The 17,403-nt window shown below is 44.3% G+C and overlaps 1 long non-coding RNA gene across 1 annotated transcript; it reads left to right on the top strand.

The window, feature by feature from the left end:
* Window positions 1-646: 646 nt before the first annotated feature.
* LOC128830658 (uncharacterized) lies at window positions 647-16,402 on the top strand. The gene is made up of 4 exons (XR_008443635.1): window positions 647-688; window positions 10,976-11,065; window positions 11,540-11,633; window positions 15,823-16,402. It is a non-coding gene; the product is annotated as an uncharacterized LOC128830658 (long non-coding RNA).
* Window positions 16,403-17,403: the final 1,001 nt, after the last annotated feature.

Raw genomic sequence — 17,403 nt, 5'->3', positions numbered from 1 at the left:
CGGGCGCCTGCGTATTCCGGCAGCCAATGAGAGAAGGGCTTGTTGCGAGCCAATCAGAGAACAGATTGGGGCCAGCCAATCAGGGCCCAGCTCAGCCATATAAAAGCCTGCTCAGGGAGAGAGCAGTCAGTCTGTCTCAGGCCTTCAGAGAGGAAGGTCTGTCCCCAGAGCTGGGAGGCCAGCACCACAGACAGTGCAGTGCAGTGCAGTGCAGTGCAGTGCAGTGCAGTGCAGTGCAGTGCAGTGCAGTGCAGTGCAGTGCAGTGCAGTGCAGTGCAGGCCAGCCTTGGAGAGTGGGAGAAGGTCCTACTCCGTAGCCTGCCAGGCGGCTGGCCTTGTAGGAAAGGACCTAGCGGGAAGGAGGGCAGTTGGGGAAGCAGTCCAGAGGAACAGACAGAGGGAGAAGAAGGACAGCGAGGCTGTTGCTAGAGGGCCTCTGGACTGGGACTCAGAGTAGTGGGCGGGCCTGGGTCCCCCCCTTCCCTTTGTTCCCCTTGGCAGTACACCCAGCTATTGGCCGCAGGGAGCGGCCAGCCGAAACTACACCAGATCCTTGACCGTGGGGATTGGACTTGAAGGTGTAGGACTGTGGGTCATCCGGCCCCCGGAAGGGGGTGCGAATGGACAAAGGGACACTGTCGGAGGAGCTGCGCGTTGGGAGCAACGTGAGTCCGCACGCCAACCAAAGGTGAGACAACAGGCGGGATGCCACCAGAAGGGGCTGCTTTACTGGATCAAACCAATTCCCCGAGATGACCAGTAGGAGGTGCTGCAGTGGTGAGTCCCAACCCTGTCACACCAAGTCCTAAGGAGAGTATTCTTGAATCAAATATGCCTGAAATGGAATTACTGGCTCCTGGAGAAAGGAAACTGAGATAGGGTGTACTGCAGCATCATCCTAATCCAGTAGGAGGCATTACAGTCAGGTATGCCCTACACAGGGGCGGCTCTAGGCACCAGCTAAACAAGCTGGTGCCTAGGGCGGCAAAATGTATGGGGCGGCAAAATGCTGGGGGAGAAGTGGCCGCTGCCTGCGGCAGAGCGGCGTGAGCAAGCCGAGGAGCGGCCCGTCCTCTGCAGCCGGGACAGGGCCGCGCTACTGGCTCCGCCTGGGGGGTGGGCACTGACAGCGGGAGAGCAGCGGGAGCCGGTAGCGCGGCCCTGCCCCGGCTTCAGAGGACAGGCCGCTCCTCGGCTTGTTCGCGCTGCTCTCCCGCGGGCAGCGGGAAGCGGCCACTCCCCCCACCCCCCTCAGGCAGGCGCTGGTAGCACGGCCCTGCCCCGGCTTCAGAGGACGGGCTGCTCCTCTGCTTGCTCACGCCGCTCTCCCGCGGGCAGCGGGAAGTGGTCCCCCCCCAGGCGGGAGCCGGTAGCGCGGCCCTGCTCCGGCTGCAGAAGACGGGGGAACATGGCGCCCGGGCGGTCCGCTCCTCCTCGGCTTGTCCTAGCCTCTGCCTCCTCCTCCCTGTGCCGCCTCCTGCCAGGGGAGGGGAAAGGAGAGGGGAGCGGCAGCCCGGGCTGAGCCCAGCTCGTGCCAGGGCCACGGCGAAGCCGAAGGATGAACAGGGCTGGGATCCAGCAGCAGCCCCAACCCCGGCCCTGGGAGCGGCGGTGACCAGAGATGACTCCACCTCAGGCCAGATCTGCAGCAAGGTAAGAGTCGGGCCAGGCGGGAGGGTCCCCAGGACTCCTGGGGAGCTTCTGTCTGCTGGAGCCCCAGAGGCTGCTGCTTCCCTCCCCAGCCCCTCACAGCACTCCAGTGCCTGGAGTCTCCTTCTGCCTCCCCTCCTGCAGGGGGCGAGCGACCTGGCAGAGAGGAGCAGCATCTGCCCAGCAAGCCCAGCACCTCTTCCTTGGCTCCTCCAGCCCCAGAGCTCTCTCCATTGCATGCCCCTCGGGCTCCTAGCTGGGTGGCCTCAGCGCTGGGAAAATGCCAGCAGGGCTGGGTCCAGTGTGTATCCGAGCTCGTGGGGAGCTCTCTCGCCCCAGTGACTAGCGCCTTATCTACAGCAAGTACAGTAGTGCAATAGGAGTGTGACGTGAAAAATATCATGTCATGTTGTGACACGGTCACTCAAATCACGATTACGTGTGTGTACTGTGCTGCCCTATCGGCGCCGTTCGCGCTAATTTCCGTTTCGCGTTGGTGCCAGTGGTTATAGGGCTAAAATGCTGGGACGAAAACGACTTTCTGGTGCTGCTTACCGGCAACAAAGAGAGAAACGGCAAAAAGAATTAGAAAAACTATCTCATACTTCAAAAAAGTATTTTAAAAAAGTCGACAATCAAGGAGAAAGCTCTAAGCAATGCACTGAAGGTGATTATTCATCAACTGATGAAGACCGATCCAACCAAAGATTACCTTTATCAACTGATAAAGATGAACAACAATCTGACCAAAGATTATCTTCACTAACTGATAAAGATGAACAATCACAATCCATCCAAAGATTTACTACTTCAGCTGAAGAGTCCAGAAATGAAGAACTGTTATCCAAATCTAAAACTGAAGAACAATTATTGGAAGGTGGAGAGACTGACATAGGATCGGATCCAAGTACATGGCCCACATTAATTACTGATACAATGCGAATTATTATTGTGAAAAAAGGTCCTTCAAAACTAGATCCTACATTTGAATATCCATTTAATGAGTCAAATTGTCGATTTATGCCATCCAGTATGAAGAAAAAAATGAAAAATGGGGAACAAATTAATTGTCGTTAGTGTATTCACAGACCAAAGATGTAGTTTTTTGTTTTTGCTGCAAACTGTTCTGTAACTCGGACATTTTTCTGGCAACTGCAGGTTTTAATGACTGGCGAAATTTGCATCAGCATTTGAAAGAACATGAAACATCAAAAAATCATTTACGCTCATTGACAAATTGGATTGAGCTGTCAAACAGATTACGTACCGGTACAACAATCGATGCGGTCCAGCAACGTCAACTAAATTCAGAAATTCTACGTTGGCAAGCAGTGTTGGAACGTTTGCTGGCAATCATTAATTTCCTAGCCGAACAGTGCCTCGCATTCCGTGGAGCCTCGGATATTTTATATGAGAATAACAATGGAAATTTCTTAAAATTGGTTGAGTTATTGGCAAAATTTGATAATGTTATGGCTGAGCATGTACGAAGAGTGAAAGATGGAGAGATTCACACCCATTATTTGGGTAAAAATACACAAAATGAGATAATAGAATTAATTTCTAATGGAGTGCATAATGAAATTTTATCGAATTTGAAACATGCCAAATATTACTCAATTATAGTTGATTGTACTCAAGGTCTGAGCAAAACCGAGCAAATGTCAATAGTCTTACGATTTCTGAAAATTGATGAAAATGCAGAAGTGAAAATTTGTGAACACTTTCTAGAATTTATACCAGTGAATGAAACTACTGGGAAAGCCCTCACAGATGTAATTCTACAGAGATTGGAACACTATGGAATACCTTTAGAAAATATGCGCGGCCAAGGGTACGATAATGGCTCAAACATGCAAGGACGACATGCAGGTGTACAGCAAAGAATATTGAATTTAAACAATCAAGCTTTGCCATGCGCATTCGCTCAATCTGGTTGTCAGTGATGCCGCCAAATCATCTAAAGATGCTGTTTCATCTTTTACCACAGTGCAAGCAATTTACAACTTTTTTAGTGCTTCCACACACCATTGGGCAGTCTTGAAGAAGCATCTTGAACAAAAACTCACACTTAAACCTCTGAGTCAAACTAGATGGGAAAGCAGGATAGAAGCTATTAGACCATTCCGATATTCATCAGGAGAGATTTACGATGCACTATTCGAAATAAGCCAGGACTTGTCGTATGATCCTTCATTTCGACATGAAGCTGAAACATTGGCTCAGAAAATGATGCAGTTTCGATTTTCATGTTGCACGGTTATTTGGCACAATATTCTAAATCAAATTAATTTGACCAGCAAAGTTATGCAGAACATAACCATAGACATATCCGAGGCAAAGATGATTTTGAATAAAACGCTGGAATATTTAAAAAAAAAAATACCGTTCAGATGAAGGATTTGAAGAAACTGTCAAAGAAGCAACAACAATAGCAGAGGATCTTGATTTTGAACCAACGTTTGCACCTCAAATTCATTCGTCCTCAGGAAAAAAACAAGACAGTTTTTTGTTATGAGGCTCATGATGATCCTATTCTCGATCCAAACGAAAGGTTTAAAGTTGAATGTTGTATTTTGGATGTAGCTATAACTTCCATTGAAGAAAAATTTTGTCAGTTGCATGGTCATTGTGAAACTTTTGAATTTTTATACGATATTGGAAATATTAAAAATCAATTTTCCAAAGAAGACCTCATGAAGCAATGCCAAGACCTACATTTAGCGCTCAGTACTGATAACACTGCTGACATTGATGCAGTAGAATTGTATGATGAATTAATAGCTTTATCTGAGCTAATAAGTCCTAAAACTTCTCCTCTAAAAGTATTAGAATTTATAGCAAGAAATGATTTTTTGACTCCAAACACTGCTATAGCATTACGCATGCTTTTAACATTACCAGTATCAGTGGCTTCTGGTGAGCGCAGTTTCTCAAAACTGAAATTACTAAATTATTTGAGGTTCACCATGTTTCAATTGAAAGTACTATTGCAAAAAATTTAGATTTCACTGACTTATTAAAAGACTACGCAAGTATAAAAACCAGAAAAATTCAGTTCATATAAATTCTTTTAATTTATGAGAAACTGGAAGACACTAAAGTTTTTCATTACAGTGTATGGTTGAACTCAAATTGTTTGTGTTTTTGTTAAAATTAAATGTTAAAATTACACTAGTAGTGAAATAAAACAATTTCCTAACTACAAATTCTCTGTTTTCATTTTTTTTAAATTTTAAACAGTCAAAACAAAACTGCAAAGTGCAAACATGTGTAAACGCAAAAAAAAAAGCACGGGGAGGCAGCCAAAAATTTTTTTGCTTGGGGCAGCAAAAAACCTAGAGCCGGCCCTGGCCCTACAACAGTGGGATAGGTACAACAGTCCACAGCAGTTGCAGGAATTGCTGCATGTGAACATTGTGCACCTGAAATACGCTGTCTAATGTGCACCATTGCAGCTTTCTACAGTGCAAATTGTACTTTGTATTCCTAGTGTAGACACGTTTTAACTAATTTGTGGAAATTAAAGGAAAAAAATGACATTGCCCCCTTCAGCTCCAGCAGATAGCACAAGTCTGACCATCTCCATTACCCCTAAACTGCAATGTCTTCTCTGCTTCTTAGTGAATGGATTTTGGAACCAGAACTGAGATGCACCAGGTGTGTTCCACATCCTCCTGGGTGTTATTTCTATGTAGAGAGGAAAAAGGAAGGTGGCAGAATGTAGCCTAGAGCTGTTGTATATCAGCTCTATGCCCTCTTTATATTGGGGGAATACCCCAAGGGCTGGATTCACCAGGTTTATAGTACCTTTGCTCTGGCAGAACCAGTATAAAGGGGTTGTAGCTTGACCATAAATCATGTCCACTGAGTCTTCCAAGGTAGAGAAGACTTAAACTACTAATCTAAAAAATAAGAAGACCCCCCAACTCCACCACTCACATATACATTCTGCTTGTGGGGAAAAGGGCTTTAACAAATCATAAGTTAACAAAGAGGAACAAACACGTTTCCCCCCTCTTTGCAGATTGCTTATAAGTGAGAGCTAGAAAGCAGATGTAATTATTGGGGGTTGCTCAGTACTGGAGTACAACAAACCCTTACGGTGCCAGGACCTGTGCCCAGTGTACTGTGACTCAGAGGCAGGGCTGGCCTTACCATGAGGCAAACTGAGGCAGCCACCTCCGGTGCCAGACTATGGGAGGGTGACACTAGGTCCCAGAGTGTAGAAAATTGTCTGCTGCTGGTATTCTCTCTGCTCGCTGCACTGAGATGGTGGAGTGCTGTGCTTGAGGAAGGAGGGCACAAGAGACAGGCAGGAGAAAAGGTAAGAGGGAATAACAGAAAGCAGCAGGAGCTGCAGGGAGAGAGAGGAGGAAGAGCCTTTATGTACCTCTCTAGCACCCCCAGGAGCCTGGACTGATTAACACCAGCTTCTCAGGGAGCTTCCTGTTTTCTGCTGCTTCCCTGAACCACTTGAGTAGAGCAGGCAGTCAACTGAAGTAGTAGGAGCCAGTTAGGCCCTTAAGATGCTGATATCCTCCCTCACTCAGGCCCTGCTACCAGCCTGCTTATTTGTCCCCTTCAATTGAGTGTTGAGAGCCATTATAGCTGGCACAGAACAGCAGTCATGAGTGAAAGCAGAAAACGCCCCTCTGGGGCAGCATTCAGAAAAAAGAAAGCAAAGGAGGCTTTTCTATCTAAGCAGGAAGGAGCTCTCCTGAGATACATAGACAGAAATGTTCACGGTGAGCCTTCCGGCCCCAGTGAGGATGTGAGTGGTGAGGAGATGCCTGATCTTCCAGTTAGTCAGCGTGCAGGTGATCTGGCAGTTACTGCAGTATCCATATCTCCAGCTGAAATGGATGTAACCATGTTGCACATTCCTGTAGAAAAGTGTAGATCAGAGAAGAGTGTGGTGGAGGTGCAAGAAACAGCTGCTGCTGAGTTTAGTTCCTTAAGTCTAGATGATCCAGGACTGTGGACCCACTTGAGCAGTAGCCCGAGGGACTTCCTTGTACTGCATGGGCCATAGCAAGTGAAAACAACTCATGTTCCCCAAAGACAATGAAAATAGAAGTTTCCATCCAACACATTTACTGGTGTGAAATTCCCAATGGTGACAAAGTGGAGAAGCCATGGCTTAGGTACTCAAAAACCCAGAATGCTGCATACTGTTTGTTGCAAACTCATCCAGTCTAGTGTTCCAGACACATTCTACAGGAACAAAGGACTAGAAAAATCTGGCTAGAAATCTGGCATGCCATGAGAAGGCAGCAAATCACCAGAGAGCATTCCATAGGTGGAAAGAGCTTGAGATGAGACTAAGGTTAAAGGCCACCACAGATGATCGGCATCAAGAGATTACATAAGAGTCTCTTTACTGGCAAAATGTTCCGAAAAGGCTCATTGCCATTGTGAGAATGCTTGCTACCCAAAACCTAGCACTGCATGGCACTTCAGATCAGCTGTATGTGCCAAATAATGGAAACATCCTTAAAATTGTGGAGCTGATGGCTGAGTTTGATGCTGTATCTAAGCAGGAGCATCTAAGAAGAGTCACCACCCAAGAAATGTACATACACCACTACCCTGGAAAAACAATTTAAAGTGAGATCATACAGTTACTGGCAACAAAAGTCAAACAGAAGATTGTAGCAGATCTGAAGTCAGCAAGATATTACTCTGTTATTCTGGACGGCACACCTGACATCAGCCATATGGAACAAATGACTTTAATGGTGTGTTTTGTAACAACAACAGAACCTAGTGAAAATGTCCCTGCAATGGTGACTGTCAGAGCATTTTTTAGAATTTATTGACATTGATACTACAGGAGCTGGTATGACAAATGTGCTTCTTAAAAATCTGGAAGATATTTAAAAATTGCGATAGCTGACACAAGAGGTCAGGGCTACGATAATGGTGCCAACATGAGAGGAAAGAACAGAGGAGTGCAGACACGGATCCGAGAGTTAAACCCTCAAGCTTTTTTGTCTCATGCAGTTCTCATTCATTGAACTTGGTGGTCAGTGATGCAGCATTCACTTCTAGTGAGGCTGCTGAATCTTTTAATGTAATTCAAAGCATCTATGTATTTTTCTCTGCATCAACTCATTGATGGCAAATTTTGAAGTAACATCTGGGAACATCTTCTCTGACACTGAAACCACTGAGTGCCACACGATGGGAAAGTCGAGTGGAGGCGATAAAGCCTATCAAACACCAAGACAGATGATTTACTGTTTGAAATAAATGTTGTAAGCAAGAGACTCCAAGGTGTGGACCTTGATATATCTGGAGCAATGGAACAACTGGACAAAGCAAGTCATACCCTACAGTCTTACCGGTGAGATGAGAGATTTCAAAATGTTCTGAATAGTGCACAGAAGTTGGCAGAGGAACTTCACACTGAAGCTATTTTCCCACCTATTCAAGAATACAAGAGTCACCGAAGAAGACTACCTTTTGATTACGAGGCACGGGATAATCCCATAAGAGACCTCAAACAACAATTCAAAGTTGAATTCTTTAACCAGGTGCTAGATTGTGCAATACAGAGAGCTGAATGTTTCATGTAGCTCAAGGAACACAGCAGTATATTTGGGATGTTATGATATTCCAAAACACCTCACTATACCTGAAGAAAACCTACACCAGCAATGCAGGGCACTAGAGACAGTGACACATGATTACATGTGCGATATTGATGCAAGTGATTTAGGTGATGAACTGAAATCCATTTCAGAATACATTTCAGCAGGATCAACTCTAAAGGCTATTCTGGAATATATGTTCACAAATATGATCACCCTCTTTCCAAATGCTTTTGTTGCTCTGCGCATACTTCTAACATTTCCTGTAACAGTTGCCAGTGGAGAACGCAGCTTCTCCAAGCTGAAGTTAATAAAAACAAATCTACACTCCACGATGACACAGGAGAAGCTGGTTGGCCTTGTAACCATCTCAATAGAGCATGAGCTGGCCCAGACTGTGGACCTTCAGGAAGCAGTTCAAATCTTTGCAACCAAGAAGGCACAGAAAGCACCACTTTGATTACTCAAACAGATAAAAATGCCAGTGTTTACTATGCAGACAAAAGTTACATTTGCTGTTCAGGCGTTTGAAAGTTAAGTGTTACTTAACATTTTTGAACAAGGCATTTTAAGTTGTTAGTTCTCTTTTATTGTGGTAGGTAGCAGAGCAGTACCATAAGAGGAGTAGAACAGGAAGAAGGTAGAATTGAGACCTTTCAAAGTTTTGGCCCAAGCGAGGGGGCATGGGGGCATCATTTGAGCTCCCCGCCTCAGGTGCCAAAATGTTGTGGGCCGGCCCTACTCAGAGGCAAGCTCTAAAGGTGCTTCAGCAGCTAGATCTTGGTAGGCACTAACCCTCGTGGGCCTTAATAACCACTCAGACACCTGGCTAAGGGAAAGGGTATTATACTAGATCTGGCAAAAAAAGATTGCAGATACTCTCGTGTGATGATTTCTTGGGGTGCCTAGGACTGTCACCTTGTTATCCCCCCCCGGTCTCCAAGGAGAGAGAGAGACTTGCTGGTGCTTAACTAGGTATTAGCTCCATGATACCTCCAGTCTGTTGGCCACCCAAACAATGTCCTCTGAGCTCTTACTTTGCTTTGCAGGTTAATAGGTGTACCCTAGTCCTTGAGTCCCTTTGAAGCATTCTCCTGTGATATCCAGCCCATCACTGGCTACTCACAGAAATACCAGGTTTGCTCTCTCCAAGGGGACAGTGCACACACCAGACTGTTTGAGTCAGCTGAGGATCAGCTCTTATATACCATCACAGCACTGAGATATATTTATAGTGAAAACAATCATACATTTATTATCAAAGGTTAAGATTTAAGAAATAGTGACTAAGGATAATGGAAACAGAAAGATTACATATAAAACAAAATCCATACACTCTTTCTAGAGACTAAACTTAATTTTAATAGGCTAACCCAGAGGTTCTCAAACTGGGTCTCAAAGTGAGTCGCGATCCCATGGGGTCGCCAGGGGTGGCATTAGACTTGCTGGGGTGGAAGCTTCCACCCTGGGTGGTGGGGCTCAGGTTACAGTCTCCTCCACCTGGGGCTGAAGCCCTTGGGCTTAGGCTTTGTCCTCCTACCCAAGGTGGTAGGGCTTGGGCTTTGGCAGGGCTCAAGCGGGCTATGGCTTCGGTCCCCCTTCCTGGGGTTGTGTAGTATTTTTTGTTGTCAGAAGGGGGTCGCAGAGCAATGAAGTTTGAGAACCACTGGGCTAACCATCCATCTAAAGCAGTCTATTCTTACCCAAAGCCTTCTTGCAGTGTTTGCAACCAAGGTTGATTGGGATATCTTTTTCACAAATGTAATCACACTGCCCACGTATTTCCTCAGGTGCAGGGTAAATAAGTGTCCTTTTGCTTTCTTTGTATATACCCCAAAATCCATTGTTTGTCCCCGGAGTTAGCATGATCCCCTCACACTGCCACCCTGGGTTTATTCCCTGGTGTGCTGACTTCATGTTGATTTCACATGTAAACAGAGCTTCCATTGTGTTGGCTTACAATGCTTAATTTACATGTGAACTGAGGCACACAGGTGAATAAACGGTTTCAGAGTAGAAGCCGTGTTAGTCTGTATCCGCAAAAAGAACAGGAGTACTTGTGGCACCTTAGACTAACAAATTTATTAGAGCATAAGCTTTCGTGGACTACAGCCGATGCATCCGAAGAAGTGGGCTGTAGTCCACGAAAGCTTATGCTCTAATAAATTTGTTAGTCTCTAAGGTGAATAAACATCCTTTGACTGGCAACCCTGCCTCCTGTCAACATAATAAACCACTTCTGTGAGCAGCAGAAGCTATGTTGGCAGGAGAAGTGCTCGCTGACATAGCACTGGCCACACCCACACTTATTTTGGTGTAACTTATGTCACTGAGTGTTTTATTCACACCTCTGAGCAACATCAATTATGCTGCAGAGTGACATAGCCTTAGGCAAATTTTAGCACATGTTGCGGATGGGTGAGTTGATACAACTTATAGATGTCTTCCTTTTCCACTCAACCCTTTCTAGATAGATCAATTTTGGTCTTTAATAACTGTCTTAAATATTCTGTTCATTGTAAACCCTCTGGCTCATTTCCTTTTCCGAAGCTCCTTCCTTTAGAAGCATTCTTTTTTCTGTTCCCTGTTCTTAAGATGACACAATTTGTGCAGTAATGTTTGGCTTTCCAGGCTGAAATAATGTGCAATGTATTTATTAACAGGAGATCTAAAGAAACCACAGTGGGCAGAGCATTTCCCTGAGTGACTCACCTCTTTTCTCTTCACAGAATAAAGTTTCCTATTTCAGAGTTGTTTCCTGCTGGGATTTCCAGACTATAAAAACACCATTTCTGTCCTCAGATTTAGAGAGAGACAAGGTGGGTGAGGTAATATCAAACTTATATTCAGGACTCTTCTATTTTACAAGTAGACCTGGACATCTAAACTTCCTCTATCAACTGACAGAGCAGCTCCTCTTAATGGGTATCAACTGACAAATTGTATATGTACGCTGTTAGCCCTTGGACCAAATCAGTCAGCCCTGGAACTGTGTGACCTCAGAAAGGGCTAAATTCAGGTTCTCCACGCCCACCCACATCTAGTCATTGGCCCATTTAGGTGGTGAGACAAGACGTGACTGGTTGGTAAGGTGCAAGCAGGTGGGTTTATTAACTGAATACAGGTGTAGAAGTAAACAAGGCCCCCCCAACTTAATGAAAACAGTACAAAACAGGCTTGGTTGTCAATGGATGGAATATGGCATAAAGCCAGAAACCCAAAGGCCCTTACAGAAACAAGGGATCCACAATAAGAGTAATGAGAGTAACCACACTACCATGTCTCGTTGACAGCAGAAGATAAGCAGACCCCAAAGAAAGTAGGATTCAAGCTGACAGGATGCAGGATCAGGAACTTCGGAGACTCAGGAACCACGCAGGTGAACAGGTAAGTCATTGGTGTTTCGCTGATCTTCTGTCTTCCACTCTTGACCCGTGGTCATGTGTGTAGTATGTGAACCTACAGTTGATGATTGTGTGTGAGAGGTCGGGATGGAATAAGTTCGAGTTCTGCAGACCTGGTCTGTCTTGGGGATTTCTAGCAGCCGTGCTCTTGTGTGGGTCACTAGACTGCTCCTCAGCTCAGTAGCAGAGATCCCAGTCAGGCTACTACCTCTGGCAGCCCTGAGGCAACAAGCAGCAAGTGGCGAGTAGCCCTGAAGGGTGGATGAACATCCCTTAAATAACTTCATTGTTACTAGGCAGACTTCGAGTCACCTGACTCTCCTATTTCCCCGCACTTTTAGAAAAGGGCGCTAACTGTGGCATAAAGAAGGGTACCAAATATGGAGGCCAAGAACAACAAAGTAGAAACCAGTATGGCCAACATAAAACCATAGTTAAAACTTCTTCCCCAACAGCACATTCATTTCTCCTGGTATTGACAGCTGGGATTCCATAGGCTCCCTCCATCCCACCAGATTTTACATTCATTACTGGTACTGTAGCACTGTATATTAGAGTAGATATCTTAGCAGAAAATGTCTCGCTAGTCACAGGGGAGAAAAAGACCAAAGGGCAGATCCTCAGCTGGTGTAAATTGTCATAGCTCCATTGACTACAGCGAAACTATGATATTTTATACCAGCTGAGGATCTGCCACCAAATCCTTTTCTGGCTGCTTCTGATAATATCATAGAACAATCAGAAATTAGGACATTGAGAGAGATTTTGGAATTGTCTGCACTAAAAGAAATCTTTTAAAAAAAGAAGTAGTTAAGGCCTGATCTTCAAATGTGCTGCTAGGAACTCACAATTTCTATTGAAACCAATGGGTAATGCTCAGTCCCACTCAGGCATAAGACCTAGGGCCTGATTCTCCACTGCCTTCTGCTTTTGGGCAATCATTTACACCAATGCAAAGTGAGTGCAAAAGGAGCAAATCCCTTGATTTGAATGGTGCAGAAGGAGCAGGAAATAAAAGCTACAAAGATAGATTTAATTTAAAAAATTCAAACTGGTACAAATAAATATTGAACTTCAAGTGAAGAAAGACAATTTAAAAGAGTAACCAACAGCTGTGTCCTCTTCATAATACCCAGCTGTTGTCTCCCACTCCATGACAATATGGGAAGTTTTCTGCACCGTTGTTTTCCCATGTGGTTCTGTTTGAAAGAATCCTTTTCATGGTTCACAGGAGGAGCCCAAATAGATTTGAACAAATTCCAAAGAGCATGATCTAATGCCTATATTACTGTTACTTGTAGGTGCAGGCAATCAGCAAATGTGAAGTCAATTCAGAAACCATACTGGTGTGAAAAATGTCTTGTCTGTTGTGGAGACATTTCTAATGTCACATTGTGACAACAGAGAATAATATAGTAAAGGGCTTTTCTGTACAGTAGAATCAGTGTCTAGCTGGGGTCCCAGTGATTCTATTTTTTTAAACTAATTTCCAGGCATAGAATGGGACACATATTGTCAGTAGGGCTGTCAAGTGATTACAAAAATTAATCGCGATTAATCGTGCTGTCAAACAATAATAGAATACCATTTATTTAAATATTTTTGGATGTTTTCTACATTTTCAAATATATTGATTTCAATTACAACACAGAATACAAAGTGCACAGTGCTCACTTGATATTTATTTTTTATTACAAATATTTGCACAGTAAAAAAAGAGAGTATTTTTCAATTCCCCCATTACAAGTACTGTAGTGCAATCTCTTTTTAATGCAAGTTGAACGTACAAATGTAGAATTTTCTACAAAAAAATAACTGCATTAAAAATAAAACAGTGTAAAACTTTGGAGCTTACAAGTCCAACCAGTGTAGGAATGTGTTGCTCCCTAATCACAAGCCTCGAAGAACGGCAAACTGTTCCCTTGGCAATGAGGCAGGAGTGACCTTGTTCTAGCGCCTATGTTTGGGAAACTTATTTGGCTGAGTTGATTGTTTCCTCGCAGCTGGCGTTCACGCGCTCAAGAGATGGGTTTGTTATCTTATGTGCATGTACACTGCCTGGCTTTTCTATGCGCAGGAATGTAACCACTAAGAAGTGTTGTAAACAAAGCAAGGAGAGAAATAAAAACCCCAGGAAAAGTTTTCCTGGGAGGCTTTTTGCAAGAGGCTTGTAAAGCTCTCTGGCTACCAACAAACCTGGCGTTCTGTTTCCTTTCCTGTGTCGTCACCACAAACCAGTCCTACTTCAGCCAATCACGCAGACAAACAAGTTTGGTTACAATTTGCAGGAGATAATGCTGCCCACTTCTTGTTGACAATGTCACCTGAAAGTGAGAACAGGCATTCGCATGGCACTGTTGTACCCCGCGTCGCAAGATATTTACATGCCGGATGTGCTAAAGATTCATATGTCCCTTCATGCTTCAACTCCATTCTAGAAGACGTACATCCATGCTGATGATGGATTCTACTCAATAACGATCCAAAGCAGAGCGGACCTATGCTTGTTCATTTTCATCATCTGAGTCAGATGCCACCAGCAGAAGGTTGATTTTTCTTTTTTGATGTTTTGGGTTCTATAGTTTCCGCATCTGAGTATTGCTCTTTTTAAGACTTCTGAAAGCATACTCCATAACTCATCCCTCTCAGATTTTGAATGGCACTTCAGATTCTTAAACCGTGGGTGGAGTGCTGTAGCTATTTTTAGAAATCTCACATTGGTATCTTCTTTGCGTTTTGTCAAATCTGCTGTGAAAGTGTTCTTAAAACGAACATGTGCTGGGTCATCATCCGAGACTGCTATAACATGAAATATATGGCAGAATGTGGGTAAAACTGAACAGGAGACATACAATTCTCCCCCCAGGAGTTCAGTCTCAAATTTAATTAACACATTATTTTTTTTAATGAGTATCACCAACATGAAAGCATGTCCTCTAGAATTGTGGCCAAAACATGAAGGGGCATACAAATTTTTAGCATATCTGGAACGTAAATACCTTGCAACGCTGGCTACAAAAGTGCATTGCGAACACCTGTACTCACTTTCAGGTGACATTGTAAATAAGAAGCAGGCAGCAGTATCTCCCATAAATGTAAAGACTTGTTTGTCTTAGCAATTGGCTGAACAAGAGGTAGGACTGAGTGGACTTGTAGGCTCTAAAGTTTTACATTGTTTTGTTTTTGAGTGCAGTTATTTTTTGTAGAAAATTCTACATTTGTACATTCAACTTGCATTATAAAGAGATTGCACTACAGTACTTGTATGAGGAGTTGAAAAATAACATTTTTAATCATTTTTACAGTGAAAATATTTGTAATAAAAATAAAGTGAGTACCCTATACTGTATTCTGTGTTGTAAAAGAAATCAATATATTTGAAAATGTAGAAAAACATCTAAAGATTTAATTTCAATTGGTATTCTATTGTTTAACAGTGCAATTAATCATGATTAATTTTTTAAATCAGATTAACTCAAAAAAATTAATCACATGAGTTCACTGTGATTAATTGACAGCCCTAATTGTCAGGATATTAAGTAATTACAGTTAAGAACAAAAGAAGTATCAGAGATTAGTTTGAGTTTGTCAACATGATAACAATTGCTAATGAACCTCTGGCTAGTGACACAACTGGTGTGTGATAGATTAAATTGTGCAACTATTTGGTTTATTAAACCTTCACTGATTTAATGTCATTCAAACATTGAGGCCAAATTCTACACCTACATCCTGAAAACCCCTTTTGAAATCAATGAGGATGAAGTCAATGGATTTACAAAGTCAATGGATTTACAAATGCAGTTTAGTAAAAAAATGTGGCCCCCAGCCTATCTATCAGTAGAAAATGCTTATTCTTTGCATCTTACTTTTAAAGAAATATTTTAAATGTAACGTGATTGTCATTGCATTCGATTCTGCACAAACTGACATTTGTTTTGTTTTAAAATGTGTTTGGCTTGCATATTTCATCCTGAATTTTTAATTTAATTACTAGTGGACTGATCCTGCAAATACTTACTGCCAATCACAGGGCTTACAACTGTAAAAATGCGACCTTGTAACAAAAGCACATGTGCAGTATAATGTGAACAGCAAAATGTAACATGAAAGACTGTACCCGTTGTTCTCTAAAATGTCTTTTTAACCACCTCTCCCTTTTTCCCCACCAGCTGCAAATGTTTCTCCCTCACAGAGGCTAGTGAAGATTAGGAGAAAACGGCGGACTCGGGATGATATGTTCTTGGAGCTCCAAATGTGCTCTGTCAGCGTGGGAGGACAGCAGAATGCGTGGAGGCAGACCATGTCAGAGTGCAGAAAAGCACAATATGAACGAGAGGAGAGGTGGCGGGCTGAATCGCAGGCTGAAGAGAGCAAGTGGCGGGCTGAAGAGGATAGGTGGCATCAGATTGCTGACAGAAGGCAAGAGTCGATGCTACGGCTGCTGGAGCATCACGCTGGAGCATATCAGTTTATGGTTGAGCTGCAGGAAAGGCAGCAGCAGCAGAGACCACCGCTACTGCCCCTGTGTAACCAACAGCCCTCCTCCCCAAGTTCCGCAGCCTCCTCACCCAGACACCCAAGAATGGGGGGGGCCCGCCTCTGGCCACCCAGCCAATCCACCCCAGAGGATTGCCCAAGCATCAGAAGGCTGGCCTTCAATAAGTTTTAAAGTGCAGTGTGTCCTTGTCCTGCCCTCCTCCCCCGCCTCACCCAGCACTTCCCTCCTCCCCCACCCCTCCTGGGCTACCTTGGCAGTTATCCTATTTGTGTAATGAATTAAAGAAACCGTGAATGTGAAATAACAATGTCTTTATTGCCTCTGCAAGCGGTGCTCGAATGGGGGGTGGTGGTGGTTAGCTTACAGGGAAGTAGAGTGAACGGGGGGAGGGGGGGGGGCTCATCAAGGAGAAACAAACAGAAGTTTCACACCATAGCCTGACCAGTCACAAAACTGGTTTTCAAAGCTTCTCCGATGTGCACTGCGCCCTCCTGTACTCTTCTAATCACCCTGGTGTCTGGCTGTGCGTAATCAGCAGCTAGGCGATTTGCCTCAACCTCCCACCCCGCCATAAATATCTCCCCCCTTACTCTCACAGATATTGTGGAGCGCACAGCAAGCAGCAATAACGATGGGGATATTGGTTTCGCTGAGGTCTAGCCAAGTCAGTAAACTGCACCAGCGCGCTTTTAAACGTCCAAATGCACATTCTACCACCATTCTTGCTCAGCCTATAGTTGAACAGCTCCTGACTACTGTCCAGGCTGCCTGGGTACAGCTTCATGCCCCATGGCATTAAGGGGTAGGCTGGGCCCCCAAGGATAACTATAGGCATTTCAACATCCTCCAACGCTTATATTCTGGTCCGGGACGAAAGTCCCTTCCTCCAGCTTTTGAAACAGACCAGAGTTCCTGAAGACACGAGCATCATGTACCTTTCCCGGCCATCCCACGTTGATCTTAGTGAAACGTCCCTTGTGATCCTCCAGGGCTTGTAGCAGCATTGAAAAGTACCCTTTTCAGTTTATGTACTCGCTGGCTTGGTGCTCCCGTGACAAGATAGGGATATGGGTTCCATCTATCGCCCCACCACAGTTAGGGAATCCCATTGCAGCAAAGCCATCCACTATGACCTGCACATTTCTCAGAGTCACTACTCTTGATATCAGCAGGTCTTTGAGGGCATTGGCTACTTGGATCACAGCAGCCCCCACAGTAGTTTTGCCCACTCCAAATTGATTCCCAACTGACC

This window comes from Malaclemys terrapin, chromosome 1 (genome assembly GCF_027887155.1).
Source record: "Malaclemys terrapin pileata isolate rMalTer1 chromosome 1, rMalTer1.hap1, whole genome shotgun sequence".
NCBI classification, from domain to species: Eukaryota; Metazoa; Chordata; order Testudines; family Emydidae; genus Malaclemys; species Malaclemys terrapin.
This window is presented reverse-complemented; position numbering and strand designations above follow the sequence as displayed.